This window comes from Aegilops tauschii, chromosome 4, assembly GCF_002575655.3.
Source record: "Aegilops tauschii subsp. strangulata cultivar AL8/78 chromosome 4, Aet v6.0, whole genome shotgun sequence".
Taxonomy (NCBI): Eukaryota; Viridiplantae; Streptophyta; class Magnoliopsida; order Poales; family Poaceae; genus Aegilops; species Aegilops tauschii.
Genome location: NC_053038.3, coordinates 520278917 through 520293780, shown reverse-complemented (window position 1 = coordinate 520293780; position 14864 = coordinate 520278917). Strand labels below are relative to the sequence as shown.

General features: G+C 34.9%; 3 long non-coding RNA genes across 4 annotated transcripts; all 3 read right to left on the bottom strand.

The window, feature by feature from the left end:
- Nucleotides 1–5135: 5135 nt before the first annotated feature.
- On the bottom strand, nt 5136–8218 carry LOC120963592 (uncharacterized). The gene is made up of 7 exons (XR_012182904.1): nt 8096–8218; nt 7761–8010; nt 6634–7642; nt 6417–6548; nt 6204–6307; nt 5966–6038; nt 5136–5464 (listed from the first exon to the last, which is right to left on the bottom strand). It is a non-coding gene; the product is annotated as an uncharacterized lncRNA (long non-coding RNA).
- A 1766-nt stretch (nt 8219–9984) lies between these two features.
- LOC141021576 (uncharacterized) lies at nt 9985–11678 on the bottom strand. Its single transcript, XR_012182903.1, has 5 exons — nt 11114–11678; nt 10872–11033; nt 10687–10782; nt 10437–10586; nt 9985–10350 (listed from the first exon to the last, which is right to left on the bottom strand). It is a non-coding gene; the product is annotated as an uncharacterized lncRNA (long non-coding RNA).
- Nucleotides 11679–11711: 33 nt separating this feature from the next.
- Nucleotides 11712–14485, bottom strand: LOC120963168 (uncharacterized). 2 transcript variants are annotated; one of them, XR_005755246.3, is made up of 3 exons: nt 14250–14485; nt 12750–12842; nt 11712–11795 (listed from the first exon to the last, which is right to left on the bottom strand). It is a non-coding gene; the product is annotated as an uncharacterized lncRNA (long non-coding RNA). The 2 variants fall into 2 exon arrangements; XR_005755247.3 differs by having other exon boundaries at nt 12753–12842; nt 14250–14481.
- Nucleotides 14486–14864: the final 379 nt, after the last annotated feature.

The following is a 14864-nucleotide window of genomic DNA, read 5'->3' as shown; positions in this document are numbered from 1 at the left end:
AAAAAATTTGAATATAGATGAACTAATTTTGATGAACATAATTTGAATTCATTGAAATAAATTTTGAAATTATTATGAGTATTCAAGTGAACTGAATATGAATCTAGGGAACTAAAATTGTGATTTGAGGACCCGAATTTGAATTTGGTGAACTAGACTTTGAATTTTTGAGAATTGAACATGGATTTGGTTGATTATAATTTGACTGTTAATGAATTATTTTTGGATTTGATTGAACTAATTTTATTTAATTGAATTTGAATTCAGTGAACTAAACTTTGAGATTATGATGAGTATTTAAGTGAACTAAATATGAGTCTAGTGAACTAAAATTATGATTTGATGAACCGAATTTGAACTTTGTGAACTAGATTATTAGGGTTGTAAAATCGAATATGGATTTTGGTTCATTATAAGTTAACTGTTGATGAACTAAATTATGATTTGATGAACCAAATTTTCCCTGAACTATAATTTGGATTTTGAAGAAATGTAGCTAAAATAAGAAACAACTGACATGGTTTTCATTGCAAAATTCTTGAACTGAGTTACATTTGCGTGAACTAAAAACTTGAATCCACATGAACTAATTTTAATGAACTGAATTAGATTGCTTTTTTTAGTGAACTAGACTTTGAGATTATGATGAGTATTCAAGTGAACTGAATATGAATCTAGTGAACTAAAATTGTGATTTGATGAACCGAATTTGAATTCCGTGAACTGGACTTTCAATGTTGTAGAACCGAATATGGATTTTGGTACATTATAATTTGACTGTTGATGAACTATTTTTTAATTCTATTGAACTAATTTTATTTCCATGAACTATAATTTGGATTTTTAAAAAAGTTAACTAAAATAAAAACAACTGGCCTGGTTTTGAATATAGAAATCGTGAACTGAATTAGATTTGCGTGAACTAAAAACTTGAATACAAGTGAACTATTTTTAATGAAATGAATTTGAATTTAGTTAACTAAACTTTGAGATTATGATAAGTATTGAAGTGAACTGAATGTGAATCTAGTGAACTAAAATTATGATTTCATGAACCGAATTCGAACTTGGTGAACTAGACTTTGAATGTTGTAGAACCGAATATGGATTTTGGTACGTTATAATTTGGCTGTTGATGAACTATTTTTGATATCGATTGAACTAATTTTATTTTTCCATAAACTATAATTTGGATTTTTAAAGAAATTAACTAAAATAAAAAACAATTAACCCTGCATTCAATACAGAAATCAAGAACTGAATTAGGATTGCGTGAACTAAAACTTGATTCCAGGTGAACTAATTTCAATGAACTGAATTTGAATTCAGTGAACTAAACTTTGAGATTATGATGAGTATTGAAGTGAACTGAATGTGAATCTAGTGAACTAAAATTATGATTTAATGAACCGAATTTGAACTTGGTGAACTAGATTAACAATGTATAATTTGGATTTTTAAAAAAAGTTAACTAAAAAACAACTAGCTTGGTTTTCATTGCAGAAATCATGAACTGAATTAGGATTGCGTGAACTGAAAACTTCAATCCAGGAGAACTCATTTTAATGAACTGAATATGAATTTAGTGAACTATACTTTGAGATTATGATGAGTATTGAAGTGAACTAAATGTGAATCTAGTGAACTAAAATTATGATTTAATGAACCGAATTCCAACTTGGTGAACTAGATTATCAATGTATAATTTGGATTTTTTTTAAAAGTTAACTAAAATAAAAAACAATTGGCCTGGTTTTCATTGCAGAAATCGTGAACTGAATTAGATTTGTGTGAACTAAAAATTTGAATCTAGATGAACTAATTTTGATGAACTGAATTTGAATTCAGTTAAATAAATTTTGAAATTATGATGAGTATTGAAGTGAACTTATTGTGAATCTAGTGAACTAAAATTATGATTTACAGAACCGAATTTGAACTTGGTGAACTAGACTTTGAATGTTGTAGAACCGAATATGGATTTTGGTACATTATAATTTGGCTGTTGATGAACTATTTTTTATTTTGATTGGACTAATTTTATTTTCCATGAACTATAATTTGGATTTATAAAAAAATTAACTAAAATAAAAAACAACTGACCCTGTACTCAATACAGAAATCATGAACTGAATTAGGTTTGTGTGAACTAAAAACTTGAATCCAGGTGAACTAATTTTAATGAACTGGATTTGAACTCAATGAACTAAACTTTGAGATTATGATGAGTATTGAAGTGAACTGAATGTGAATCTAGTGAACTAAAATTATGATTTAATGAACCGAATTTGAACTTGGTGAACTAGATTAACAATGTATAATTTGGATTTTTATAAAAAGTTAACTAAAATAAAAAATAACTGGCTTGGTTTTCATTGCAAAAATCATGAACTGAATTAGAATTGCGTGAACTAAAAATTTGAATCTAGATGAACTCATTTTAATGAACTGAATTTGGATTCAGTGAAACAAATTTTGAAATTATGATGAGTATTCAATTGAATTGAATATGAATCTAGTGAACTAAACTTGTGATTTGATGACCCAAATTTCAACTTGGTGAACTGGACTTTGAATGTTGTAGAACCGAATATGGATTTTGGTACATTATAAATTGACTGTTGATGAACTATTTTTGATTTCGATTGAACTAATTTTATTTTCCATGAACTATAATTTGGATTTTAAAAAAAGTTAACTAAAATAAAAAACAACTAACCTAGTTTTCAATACAGAAATCATGAACTGAATTAGATTTGTATTTTGAATGTTGTACAACCAAATATGGATTTTGATACATTATAATTTGACTATTGATGAACTATTTTTGCTTTCGATTGAACTAATTTTATTTTTCCATGAACTATAATTTGGATTTTAAAAAAAGTTAACTAAAATAAAAAACAACTAACCTAGTTTTCAATACAGAAATCATGAACTGAATTAGGTTTGCGTGAACTAGAAGTTGAATCGAGGTGAACTAATTTTAATGAAGTGAATTTGAATTCAGTGAACTAAACTTTGAGAATATGATGAGTATTGTACTGAACTGAATGTGAATCTAATGAACTAAAATTATGATTTGATGAACCGAATTTTAACTTAGTGAAGTAGATTATCAATTTGTAATTTGGATTTTGAAAAAAGTTAGCTAAAATAAAAAAAATTGACATGGTTTTCATTGCAGAATTCATGAACTGAATTAGATTTGCGTGAACTAAAAAGTTGAATCTACCTGAACTAATTTTGATGAACTGAATTTGAATTCAGTGAAATAAATTTTTAAATTATGATGAGTAGTCAAGTGAATATAATATGAATGTAGTGAACTAAACTTGTGATTTGATGACCCAAATTTGAACTTGGTGAACTAGACTTTGAATGTTGGAGAAATGAATATGTATTTCGTTCATTATAATTTGACTGTTGATGAACTATTTTTGGATTCGATTGAACTAAAAAATTGAATCCAGATGAACTAATTTTAATGAATTGAATTGGATGGTGTTTTTTAGTGAACTAAACTTTGAGATTATGATGAGTATTCAAGTGAACTGAATATGAATCTAGTGAATTAAAATTGTGATTTCATGAACCGAATTTGAACTTGGTGAACAGGACTTTGAATGTTGTAGAACCGTATATGGATTTTGGTACATTATAATTTGACTGTTGATGAACTATTTTTGAATTCGATTGAACGAATTTTATTTTCCATGAACTATATTTTGGATTTTAAAAAAAGTTAACTAAAACAAAAAACAACTGACCTGGTTTTTAATACAGAAATCATGAACTGAATTATGTTTGCGTGAACTAAAAACTTGAATCCAGGTGAACTAATTTTAATGAACTGAATTTGAATTCAGTGAACTAAACTTTGAGATTATGATGAGTATTGAAGTGAACTGATTGTGAATCTAGTGAACTGAAATTATGATTTGATGAACCGAATTTTAACTTGGTAAAGTAGACTTTGAATGTTGTAGAACCGAATATGGATTTTGGTACATTAAAAGTAACTGTTGATGAACTATTTTTTAATTCAACTGAACTAATTGTATTTTCCATGAACTATAATTTGGATTTTTAAAATAATTGAACTTTTGAATTCAAGATAACTAGTTTGGTTTTCCGTGAAGTTCATTTTAATAGTTGTCAAGTAACAACTGAAAATGTTGGGAAGTACTTTTTAATACAAATTTGGTGAAGTGAATTTGAATTTTGTTCAGTGAATTTTGAAATGTTGACGAAATAGCTCCAAAATCAATTGAAAATAATTTTGTTTTGAATACAAGATGAAATGACTGAATTATATATTTTTTTGAAGTAGTTTTGAAATTTGGTGGTATGGAAAAATAATTTTTATGATGATGAAATTTGAATTGTTCTTGAACTAATTGGCTTTCATGCAGTAAACTACTAATAATGTGAACTAATATATTTGTATTATTTTTTAGTACTAATGAATTGAATTTCGATTTGGTGAACTAAAGATTCAATGTTGGTGAACTAGAATTGAATTCAAGTAAATTAATTAGGTTTTCCATTAACACTGTACTACTTTTCAACAAAAGCAGTCGTCCTTTCCCAACATTTGTCAATTATAGATGAAGAAAGAACAGAAAAAAATTTCAACAAAACCAAAAAAATTAACAAGTTGCATTTTCAAAATGTGTCGATAATTAACTCAAATAAATAAAATAATAATTGTGAAAACATGAAAAGCTAAAACCAGCTTAAATCAACATTGATATCTTTTTATATTTGAGATGGAAATACTTTAAAACACACTGAAGGGAGGAAAAAAATAAAAAGAAATACAGGAAATATATTTCCACTTGTACCATCATAGAGATACTCGGCCAATTCTTTTGGCAGCTTAAAAAATAAGCCGCCTTCTCCCCAACTTTTCCCATAAGCCTCCTCTTTTGTTCATTGGGGCTTCTAAACTAGTTATGGGATAACTAATTTAGAAGACTCAACAAATTTAAAGCGCGGCTTATTTTTTAAGCCGGGGAGCGGTAGCTTAAGCCGCCCAAAAGAACTGGCCATTAGTATAAACAGAGATTGCAACAAAGATACTATAGGTCACGAAGAAACTATAGTTGCACTTTTAGCAAAACAAATGCTCAGTACGCCAACATAGATACTATATAGTTCAAGGAAAATATAGTATGCCATTTGGATTCAAAAAAAGTACATATCCAAGAGTATAGCAGTTGCTCGAGGGTGACATATGTTTAAACAAGTAGTACTATGTACTACCATATGATTACAGATGAAACTATTGTAGACAGGAAAATGCATTCTTTTCTCCCGATCAATTACACATTCAAAATGTTTGCAGATGGATGTTGCGGGAAAGTCAATTTCCTATTGGCAGATCTTCTTTCTTGAGCTTGTTCAAAGTGCTTTTGAATAACTTGAACGCAGATATCATTCTGTACTTTGGAATGTTCGCCTGGGTATAAAGACAATATAGACAAAATGTGAGAGATAGAAGTACAGAACTTGAGAAAACTTTTTAAAGCACTAGAAAAAAGTACTATACAGTACTATATCACTGATTTATTACAGGAAGTTGCAGAGATAGTAAACGCTGAAAAAAGCTTGACTAAGTCATATGAGCATCGTGAAACAATTACTGCTGGGATGACACGTGACAACACATAACAAGACCTGAAAATATTGTCGGTAAAAGAAGTATCGGTAGAAACGAACTAACACTTCAAAAAAGAATAAATATCAATTCCAACCATGCATGCAAATAAGTCAGGTCATTCCCTAGTAAGCTAAGAAGAGAAAGCACATGAAATTTAACGGACTTCATGGTGTTCATTTGGCAAAAAAAAACAGCTGTTTCCGGCTTTGAACATATCAAATGGCCTAGCTCACTAGTTTGCTTTGGATTCAGTTTTGCATAAACAGAAAAAAAATAAGGAAAAGAGTTTTCAAGATATACCGCACTGAAAGTCTTCATAGCTTTGCCTTCGAAATTTTCGATGTACAAAGGCAGATAGTGGCCTGAGTCATGCCTGCATAAAGAAAAACAAATACGGGAAAAATGAGAATGAGTATCAACTGTGATAACAAACAAGTAGGACGGAAAAATGTAATAACTACAGAAAAGTATGTTGAATAAAGTTGCAATTGAAAAAAATGAATATATATACAAAAACAAAGAAGAAGAAAGGACTTACATTAGACAGTTTGTTGGGTAAGGTCCCACAGGTTCAAGCTTGAAAGAGAATACATTCTTGAATGGCTTTTTACTCAGCTTGCAAAGCATGTTGTAGTTGGAAAGCTGTTTAATATAAATATAAACATAGTTAAAGATATTCACAAATGGTAGATCAGAAAAGAATTTTGTTTGCATTGAAAAAAAATGATATTCTGTCTCAATAATTACTTACCAAGTTATAGACAAGTTCTTGCTGGGTAGTTCCCAGAATGGTGCCACAGGGATCAAAAAAGTGAGATCTCTCAAAGAGAGAGTTGATGGAAAGTACAAACCACTGGTTTGATTTTACAGTAGGGAAGTATAACTGTTCAACAAGAAAAAGCAGAATGAGTATAAAAAAGAAATAGAATAGATCTTGGTTAACATTGGATCCGTTGAAAAAGATTTACCAAGTCTTGCTTCCAAAGGCTTTCTTCTGAATTAATCCTGTCAAATTCTCGTATGCACGAAACTGGATCAAATAACTCGGGGGGACCAACAATTTATTCTGTGAATAACAAAATGAAAATTAGTAAATATCTCACATTGAATGTAAGTAAAAAGAAAAATTGGTCAAAAGAGAACCAAATAGGTAGGTTAGAAGGAAAACTAACAGTGGAGTATGAAGTGAAACAGTACTTCTTAACGTAAGGCTTTACTTCAGATGACATCTTTGATTCATAGTTAAGAACTTGAATAAATGAGTTCATCACTTCATCTCCAATCTCACCCCTCGCTTTAAATGAATTTAAGTAATTCTCATAGCTTACAGGAAAACCCTCTATGTCAACAAAAAGAATGCTGGACAGAATAAACAAGCATAACTAATGTTAAATTGAGAAAAAGGATCTTAAAAATATAGTTTAACAATTAAAAAATACATATACAACGCTATGGTGGTCAAAACAAAAGGTTAAACATCCTTTTATAGGGGTATGAACATTGAGCTGTAAACTAAATTAGTTTGGTATCCATATAATTTCTTTTTAGTCTAAAATTGTATGAACTACAAAGTTTTTTATCTGAACTACCTTTGAGGTGATCCATAAATTTGTTCGGATTTCATAATACAAAATATGATGAAAAATGTCTACAACTAATTTAGTCCATAAAATTGCTTGCAGATTAGAAAATGCCTACAATTATTTTTCTAGGTAGATGTGTAGACTAAAAAAGTTCTCATAATTTAATGAAATAAGAAATGATAAAATAACTAAAGGAATAAGAGAATTAACTATTCTTGGAATATAGGCTTCATCAGATATTTGGAAAAGAAGATATCCACTTCGTGAGAGATTTTGAGTTTCTTTGGTGGTTCGGGGGATTGAACTTTAGCTGCTCTTTTCTTTCTGTTCTTCTTTTCCATTGTGTTAGTTCCTATACTCGGTCCAGCTTCTGCATTATTCATTGTAGAAAAGTCTGCATATCACATATACAAAAAGTTTGAACATTAAATGTTGCAATGCGCCCAGACTCATAATACAAGAAAATGGAGAACACATAAAGGGAAAACAAGATAATAGTCAAGAATTATAACCTTGTTGGACAGCAAAGTCCATGTTCATTGACATTCCTACACTTGTATCACAGTGAGAGGCTAGTATGTCTTCATTAGTCACACCAGCAGGAGTGATAGGAGAATCATCCTGAATAATGATTGCAGTACCTTCAAAGTGTTCCACTCTTTCATTTGGAGAAGCAGAACTAATCAATATAAAACTTCTTTTTGCATCAACCCCACTAGATAAATTGATATCAGGTGCTTCAGTCGATAGAAAAATTTCTTCCTGCGGAGAAAGGTAATTGAAATGATGTTGTAACTTCAATAAAAATTATGATTGGAAAATTTTTTTTGAAAAACTTCAAGCAGACCTTAGGTAGTGAAGTGGTAGGATGCCCAACAGGGTTGGTGTTCAGAGGTGTACCATTGACTGGAAAAATTGGTGTTTGGTACACCGAATTCAGGACAGAAATGTTCTGGACAAAAGGAAGCACACAGAATTCCGGCAAAACAACAAAGCAAACGAAAGTAAGCTACATGGAATATTTGTCTCAAAAATAGAAATGTTGCACTTAAGTTTACTTGCGAAACCAGTATTATAAGTGCTGCTCATGATAAGTCATAACAAAAAAATTGAATGGTATTATCAAATTACTCCTGCTGCATTCAAAATGACCATTTAGAAAATGATGTTGGAAATATGCCCTAGAGGAAATAATAAATGGTTATTATTATATTTCTTTGTTCATGGTAATTGTCTACTGTTCATGCTATAATTGTGTTATCCGGAAATCGTAATACATGTGTGAATACATAGACCACAACGTGTCCCTAGTAAGCCTCTAGTTGACTAGCTCGTTGATCAACAGATAGTCAAGGTTTCCTGACTACGGACATTGGATGTCATTGATGACGGGATCACATCATTAGGAGAATGATGTGATGAACAAGACCTAATCCTAAGCATAGCATAAAAGATCGTGTAGTTTCGTTTGCTAGAGCTTTTCCAATGTCAAGTATCTTTTCCTTAGACCATGAGATCGTGCAACTCCCGGATACCATAGGAGTGCTTTGGGTGTGCCAAACGTCACAACGTAACTGGGTGACTATAAAGGTGCACTACGGGTATCTCCGAAAGTGTCTGTTGGGTTGGCACGGATCGAGACTGGGATTTGTCACTCCGTGTGACGGAGAGGTATCTCTGGGCCCACTCGGTAATGCATCATCATAATGAGCTCAATGTGACTAAGGCGTTAGTCACGGGATCATGCATTGCGGTACGAGTAAAGAGACTTGCCGGTAACGAGATTGAACAAGGTATTGGGATACCGACGATCGAATCTCGGGCAAGTAACATACCGATTGAAAAAGGGAATTGCATACGGGATTGATTGAATCCTCGACACCGTGGTTCATTCGATGAGATCATCGTGGAACATGTGGGAGCCAACATGGGTATCCAGATCCCGCTGTTGGTTATTGACCGGAGAGGCGTCTCGGTCATGTCTGCATGTCTCCCGAACCCGTAGGGCCTACACACTTAAGGTTCGGTGACGCTAGGGTTGTAGAGATATGTGTATGCGGAAACCCGAAAGTTGTTCGGAGTCCCAGATGAGATCCCAGACATCACGAGAGGTTCCGGAATGGTCCTAAGGTGAAGAATTATATATAGGAAGTCCAGTTTCGGCCACCGGGAAAGTTTCGGGGTTACCGGTATTGTACCGGGACCACCGGAAGGGTCCCGGGGGTCCACCGGGTGGGGCCACCTATCCCGGAGGGCCCCGTGGGCTGAAGTGGGAAGGGAACCAGCCCCTAGTGGGCTGGGCGCCCCCCCCATGGGCCTCCCCCCATGCGCCTAGGGTTGGGAACCCTAGGGTGGGGGGCTTCCCACTTGCCTTGGGGGGCAAGGCACCCCCTTCCCCCCTTTGGCCGCCGCCCCCCCCCTCTTTGAGATCCCATCTCCAGGGCCGGCGCCCCCCCCAAGGGGCCTATATAAAGGGGGGAGGGAGGGCAGCAACTTGACAGCCTTGGGCGCCTCCCTCCTCCCCTGCTACACCTCTCCATCTCGTAGAAGCTCGACGAAGCCCTGCCGAGACCCGCTACATCCACCACCACGCCGTCGTGCTGCTGGATCTCCATCAACCTCTCCTTCCCCCTTGCTGGATCAAGAAGGAGGAGACGTCGCTGCACCGTATGTGTGTTGAACGCGGAGGTGCCATCCGTTCGGCACTCGGTCATCGATGATTTGGATCACGGCGAGTACGACTCCGTCATCCACGTTCATTGGAACGCTTCTGCTCGCGATCAACAAGGGTATGTAGATGCACTCCTTTCCCCTCGTTGCTAGTATACTCCATAGATGCATCTTGGTGAGCGTAGGAAAATTTTAAATTATGCTACGATTCCCAACAAATGCACTGCGGATGATGAGCGAATACAATAGACTTAGAAACAGCGCTACTTGACCGAATATCCATAGCACACAATATGCTAAGCACTAGAGTTACTGTTAAGCTATGAAGTCAAGATGAAGAAAAGGAGACAAATATGTAAGCTCTGAAGTGCGTTTACAAACCTCAAATTTTGGTCTGATTGGCTCGTTCTTAACTACATCATTGGAGGGGGCCTGGATTATAAAAAAATTACTAACAGGACACTCCTTTCAAGAAAACACTTAGATAGGAACTACAAAAAGGCACAACACAAAAATACCTCTGATTTCAAATGTGACTCTGGTTTGAATTTTATGTCTGGTTCAACTTTTGCAGTGCAACTGGGAACTGCTGAAATGATATCTAGACTTTTTGAATCAATTGACTTGTTTTCATTGAGAGCTTCATGAACAGTATTACCATTGTTGACCTACAATTGACATTAGAATAAATGTTTATCTATATAAGATAAAAAATGACAACAAACAATAAAACAAATAGAAATGAATGATTCTACTCATAAGAAATACCTCCACAGAAGGAACTGAATTAAACACACCAGGAGCATCATGAGCACCGTTAACTGGGACCACATTAGCATATGGTGTGCATGATATGTCTCGGAGCTACAAATTACAGTTAAACATATGATGAAAACAAACTACTAGAACTAAAAAAATAACTCAAGAAACGATATATAGTATATGATGCTTACTGGTAAAACCCCAAAAAATTTCCTAGACTCATAATTCCTATCAACCTATGCGAGATACTTGAAATCTTTAGTCTTAACATGAGATATCCGAGGAAGAGAATAATCCACAGTTGACTGATGATTATCAATAAAATCAAAATCAACAAAATCCAGATAAATGATCTGCCATTTAAAAAATAAACAGGTCAGTAAAGTAAAAAGTAGAGAGATAAAAAAATAGTGGAAGTGAAGATTGAACTTACTCCCCAAATAGGAAGACATCCACCAATATATGAAGGCTTGTTCATTTCCTCAACACTTGGTATGTTCATAATCATTTCAAAATGACGCTCTGACTCCTCACACATGAAATCCAGTGCCAATTGCCCAAATTCAAGTGAAGGTATAGCAGAAACATCTCTTAGAGAGTATAAGAACTTCATGTTACGAAAGCAGTATGAGGCAGGGCACAGAATAGATGATAGGAAATAAAATGCAAAGCTCCTGATAAATCCATCTTCTTTCTCGTCACTAAGAATCACCTCCTCTATTTTGTTGATCAACATTTTGTTCCGATAATCTACATACTTGTTCCTTAACTCTGTAACCGCTGCCTTCACTTGGGGATCATCGCTACTGAATAAAAAGGCTCGGTGCCACCAGGAAAATCAAAGATTTTGTTGACCATATCTTTAGTAATCTTGATAATTTTATTCTTGTGCTTGAAACATGGCTCTTTACTTCCAAACATATGCTGATCTATCCATTCAAGCAGATTCATTGGTATTTTAAGTTTCTCTGGCATATGAAGCAGAGGTTCCAATTTGTACTTTCTCACATGGCCTAACTGAATATCACTAAACTTCTTCACAGTTTTGTTCCAACGCTTGAAAGAAAGTCTGGTAATGTATGTTGGCTTGCATAATTTCCTAGGGAACACTCGGGCTACGAAAAAAATATATAACAGCTTATAAGAGGTGGAAAAACTAGAGAATTAACCAATAAAGATGGAATATGAAAAAAGCATAGCCCAATAAACTATCACACGAATTAGATCTCCGTGTAGCTAGATACGGGAGGCATCGCTATTTGGATGGACAATCAATTAGTTAGCGGGAATAAATCAACTCAAAGAACACAAAAAGGAGATTAGAATTTAGATAGTGCACGTCTGGTGTACTTAGTAGCTTTGAAAAGCAAAATCTGTAGGAATTTATGTTTCTTTCAAACATTATACTACAGTTTTATTTTTGTCAATACCTCGTTGTGGAAATTATGTTTGATTGGAATTGATCAAGGGTTTGCATTCATTCTTATACATTTTGGAATATACGCGGGAACAGTATAAACTGGGGAAGCTGGGCTATGCGTAGGATCAACTCTATGTATTGAGAAGCCTACATGTTTGAACATGTATTGAGACAGTTTAAACATGGCGTATGACTCATACGTGGAAAGGGATAAGAAAGAATTTGACTCGGAAACTAGTTGGTTATGATCATGGTTGGTTAATTCGATTAGGAGTCTAACTGAACTCTATCCGGATACGGATTTGAATTTTCAGGAAACTGAGTATAAATATGTCCCTACCCTCTAGTCTCGGATTTGAGTACACACACGAAAAAAAAGCACTTAAATAAAAATGATTAGTTGAGCATGTACTTCAAGAAAAATATGAAAAGAAACCATGTTACTACATAGGAAAAATATGTGATCCACAGAAAAATTAAGAAAACGCACAGACTTAACATTCAAACAGCACAAACTAACAAGTGAATAGACAAAAACATCTGGTAAGGCAAAAATCTGACATAAGAATAATTTTTCCAGCAATTTGATCTAGTTTTGTACTATAGCAAATTTGAAAGCTACAAACTGAAAAGAGAAGAACTAACATACCACCTGAGTCATTCCGGAGACCTCGTGCAGGGTATTCAGTTGGTTCGTCCCCTTCTGGTTCTTGAACTTGGCCAACCCCACCTCCTTCGTGTGCTGCAAATACAGATTTAACACCAACTATTAAAAAATGAGCACTACTTATGAATATATGACATTGCAGATAATATAAAAAACCATAACATACTAAAGGGATTGGACAAGAAAACATAGAAATACTAAGAGGAAATTTTCTTCAAATTCAATAACCTAGTTGAAAAACAAAAATATTTGTGTTAAAGCTCATCTACATGTGCCATAACTATAGCACATTCTAATTCCTAGATCACTGATTCTACATGTGAAAATTTGAGCGGGCATTTTCTGTTATCTTTTTCTATGTTCCTTTTGCTATATAAGGTCCTATAGTACCACTACAGAAATTGAAATTGACAATTGCTTCTTCTAGAAATTAGCTGATCATTCTCTCGTAACCTAACATGTTGGAACTTGACAACTTTACATGCACCATGCACTAACTACAAAATTGGTATATATAGTACTATAAAAACATTATATTATTATACAAGAACCCTTTCTGGAACAATCAAACATCATAACTTGACTAAACAAAATCACGCCAAGTACAACACCTAGGCATTCACAATGGGATATATGTCCAGTTAAATTAGGCATAGCTTATTAGTATTAGATGAAGACATAGCTATGGGCATTACCAAATACCTCATGGTATGGACTATGTGAATAAACTAACTTATGACAGAATGGGGAACATATGAAATATTACTGGACAAGTGTCAACAAAAAGAACGAATGAAAAATATAAGAGACTGTCGCATACAGATGTGCAAAAACTAGGATTAGAACCAGACATAAACGTGAAATAACAAATAGAAACGTGCTAAGGAGAAATTGTCAACAAACCATGACAAACTAAATGTCTCAAGTTGAAGTTCACTAACTAAAAACAAATGCACTATACCCTCTAAATTATTACAATACACTCCACAATCTACTATTGATTTATACTCCAATACATGTAGAACCACTCTCCAATCCCACAAGATTAATACTCAGAGCCAACATCTTCCTAATAATCACAAAACCCCTAGTAAATTTCAACTATGTTATGCATGCCGATGGGTACAAACAGACAGAACAACAAAAGGGGAGATGAATTCAGACGCAACAAGACAATAAATCATACAGCAGATTCAGTTACACAGATGGCAGAGGGACACGCACCAACACACGGGAGATGCCATCCGTCACATGAGATGGATTTACACGCATGAACAGGATACATTTATACACATGCAAACAGAAGATCTAAAATAAGGGGCAAATTTTCTACCCCAAACCCTAGATACCAGAGACACCATCCATCAATGCACACGGCCAGATCCATGCTTAAACAAAAAGCAACACAAAGAACGAGCACCACGAAAAACACAAACCCTAACCGAAGACCTGTGGGGGATTAGGGTTAGAAGTAGAACGAACCAGATGAATCCATCACGCGACGGAGGAAGAAGAACACGGAAGAAGCAGTCGGATTAGGGTTCGTCGATGCGCTCCCTCGTCGATCCGCCTGATTTGCCTGAGATTCGAACTCGGTCTTCGGGGAAGAAGAGAAGTCGTCGGGGGAGAAGCAGAGGAGGAAACAGAGGACGCCACGGGAAAACAGAAGAAACAGGGGGTCGGGGGAAAGACTTAGACGACCACGGGACGGGGGCGAAACAGATTCTAAACGGGCCGGCCCGCCTAGCACCGCTGCAGGCGCCGGTTTGCAGAATGAACTACTAAAACCGGCGCCTGTGGCCCTAAATAGGAAATGCCGATTATATGGGTTCTCCTAATAATGACAACATGTATTTACGAAGATTTCGGATCCAACCGGGCCAGGCTGGCCCAAGCACGGGAATTTCGCTGAAGGTTTTCCTCCACCCGCGTCGTATTGGGCCGGCCTACTCGCGCGCGTAAATATTAAAAATGCAAGCAATGGAATGGGAAAACTAGGATTCAATCCTTGGCCTACAGGCAGTTCAATCGATGTTGCTAGCCACACCGCCCAGGGCCCTCACGTTGTGAGTTTGTATGGCGCGTCCTACTTGAGGC